At 38.3% G+C, this 3285-nt stretch overlaps 1 protein-coding gene across 3 annotated transcripts in view; it reads left to right on the top strand.

Annotated features, from left to right (window-relative positions):
• The window catches only part of LARP1B (La ribonucleoprotein domain family member 1B), a 138968-nt gene that overhangs the window by 33852 nt on the left and 101831 nt on the right, over positions 1 to 3285 (top strand). The window lies entirely within an intron of this gene.

The following is a 3285-nucleotide window of genomic DNA, read 5'->3' on the forward strand; positions in this document are numbered from 1 at the left end:
CTTGGGAGGCTGAGGCAAGAGAATCGCCTAAGCCCAAGAGCTGGAGGTTGCTGTGAGCTGTGATACCATGGCATTCTACAGAGGGCAACAAAGTGAGACTCTGTCTCTTAAAAAAGAAAAGAAAAGACAAGAAAAGGATCAAAAGTAATAGGTAAAACCTCAGATATTGAGATATTTTGATGTACATATTAACTCATTGTTTAGGACTCTGGGATTAGCAGGGCTTGGTTTTAATAAAAATGTGTAGCTCTGGTTTGTCTAAGTCTTTACATTAATTTTGTACATGGTATAGTTTGTACAATCCTTTTAAGGCCTTGATGAATCCTTTACTTTCTTTTCTCTTTTTCTTTTTAAATTTGTTTTTCAAATTGGAAATTTCATAAAATTCAAAATTCAAGGGGTACATAGTAAAAAATTTTCCATCATTCATCAGCAGTGAATCAGTTACCTTCCATGGTTACAATCTGTGTTACTTCTTTCTTGTATCTTCCTCCCAAGATAGTTTATATGAGAAAATACTAGGATATTATACTACATAAAAATGTTATGCCTGGGTGGCACTTGTGGCTCAGTGAGTAGGGTGCCGGCTCCATATACCGTGGGTGGCAGGTTCGAACCCAGCCCTGGCCAAACGGCAACAAAAAAATAGCTGGGCGTTGTGGCGGCACCTGTAGTCCTAGCTACTAGGGAGGCTGAGGCAAGAGAATCGCCTAAGCCCATGAGCTGGAGGTTGCTGTGAGCTGTGATGCTTCAGCACTCTAAAGAAGGTGACAAAATGAGACTTGGTCTCCGAAAAAAAAAGAAAAAAAAAGTCATGCCCTTTCTTCTTTTACAGTTATTTTAAGAAACATATCTTGAAAGGTCCTTCATCCAGATCAAGATAGCTATATCTATCTAAAGAACTTTTGAGGTTTTCATCCCATGACTTTTTCTTTAAATGTTTTCTTTTAAATTAAGGCATAATTTATATGCTGAATATTATAAATAAGATTATATATGAATTTTTTTCTGATATATATACCTATCTGCCATCCAGATCAAGACATAAAACATTTTCAGTATTCCAGCATGCTCCCTCCTGTATCTTCTTAGTCAGTACCACTCTTCTCCCTAAAGGTAATTGCTTTTCAAAGGTTTCTCAAATGTTTTTGAGCTTCACATAGAGTTAATATTGTATATATTCCTTTATATCTGACTCTTTTCCTGATATTTCTGTGAGAAATACCCATGTTTTTGGTATGTAGTAGTTATTTATTTTCTATTTTGGGATAGTATTCCATTATATAAATATAACACAATTTATTTTTCCATGTTCCTATTGATAGAAATAGTTGGATTCTTTCCCGTTTGCCTGTGATGCTGCTATGAACCTATAATATTATCATTTTAGGAGGACATAAACATTTATTTTCCTATGAAATTGGTGGGGAACAGATAAAAAAAATATATATATATATATGTGCTTAGCTGTTGTAGCTACTGCTAGACATTTCCTAAAGTATTGAGTCAATTAAAACTACCACTGTTAAGAGCTGGACTTGCTCCATATTCTAGCCAACATTATTGGCAGTCACTTTCCATAACTTCATTTTATTTTATTTTATTTTATTTTATTTTATTTTTTTGAGACAGAGCCTCAAGCTGTCCCCCTGGGTAGAGTGCCATGGCATCACAGCTCACAGCAACCTCCAACTCCTAGGCTCAAGCAAGTCTCCTGCCTCAGCCTCCGAAGTAGCTGGGACTACAGGCGCCTGCCACAACACCCGGCCATTTTTTTTGGTTGCAGCCATCATTGTTGTTTGGCGGGCCCAGGCTGGGGATTCGAACTCTCCACCTTAGGTGTATGTGGCTGGCACCTTAGCCACTTGAGCCACAGACGCCGAGCCGCTATAACTTCATTTAAAAAAATTTAAGCATATAGGAAAGTTTCAAGGAGTTGTAGTTTTGTTTTTTAGATTAAGGTGTAGATAACATGTTATAAAACAGTGATCTTAGCTATTAACCATGCGTGTTTTGAGTTATTTAAAAGGTAATTACTCCTTTTAAAAAGCTTTGGCCAGGGGCAGTGCCTGTGGCTCAAAGGAGTAGAGCCCTGACCCCATATACTGGAGGTGATGGGTTCAAACCCAGCCCTGGCCAAAAACTGGGAAAAAAAAAAAAAAAAAGAAAGAAAAAGCTTTGGCCAGGAGGCTCGGTAGAGTGCCATGGCATCATAGGTCACAGCAATCTTAAACTCTTGGGCTTAAGTGATCTTCTTGCCTCAGCTTCCTGAGTAGCTGGGACTACAGGCGTCCACAAGAACAACGCCTGCCTATTCTTTTGAGATGGGGTCTTGTTCTGGCTCAGGCTGCTCTTAAACCTGTGAGCTCAGGCAACCTGCCTACCTTGGCCTCCCAGAGTGCTAGGATTACAGGCTTGAGCCACCATGCCTGGCCTAAAAAGCTTTAATTTTTCTTTTTCTTTTCTTTCTTTTTTTTTTGAGACAGAGTCTCACAGTGTCACCCTCAGTTGAGTGCTTTGGTGTCACAACTCACAGCAATCTCAAACTCCTGGGCTTAAGCGATTCTCTTGCCTCCTAAATAGCTGGGATTATAGGCACCTTCCATAACACTTGGCTATTATATTTGTCATTCTTGTTTAGCTGGCCTGGGCCAGGTTCAAACCTACCAGCTTCAGTGTATGTGGCTACCCACTGTACTATGAGCACCACCCTAATTTTAAGGTTTTTTTTTTTTTTTTTTTGAGATGGGTTTTTGCCCTCACCTAGACTAGAGCATAGTGGCAAAATGACAGCTCATTGCAATCTCCACCTTCTGGGCTTATGAGATCCTGCTGGATGAGCTAGGACTACTTGTGTGGGTCACCACGCCTGGCTAATATTTTATAGAGATGGTTTTATGTTGCTCAGGCTGGTCTTTGAACTTCTAGCCTCAAGTGATCTTCTAATCTCTGCTCCCCCAAATGGTGGAATTATAGGCATGAGTCACCATGCCTGACTATAAAGCTTTAGTTTTTGTTTTGAAGAAATTTGTCTAGTTTTATTTTAGATTTAAATCTTTATTTTTAAATAAGATTGGTTTGAAACCTGATATTGTCTCATACTAGATCTATGATCTTTTATTAAGTTCATTTCTTTGAGCCTCAGTTTCCTTATCTATAATATAGTGGTAATAACTGTCTTGTGTATTATAAGAAATTATGTCTGCCTGAAGTATTTATTATTCAATAGTGGTAGGTGTTACAATAATAACATAAAGTACCTAAATTTTATTTAGTGATATTTTA

Source organism: Otolemur garnettii, unplaced genomic scaffold (genome assembly GCF_000181295.1).
Source record: "Otolemur garnettii isolate 467f Iridium unplaced genomic scaffold, OtoGar3 scaffold00093, whole genome shotgun sequence".
Lineage (NCBI taxonomy): Eukaryota > Metazoa > Chordata > Mammalia > Primates > Galagidae > Otolemur > Otolemur garnettii.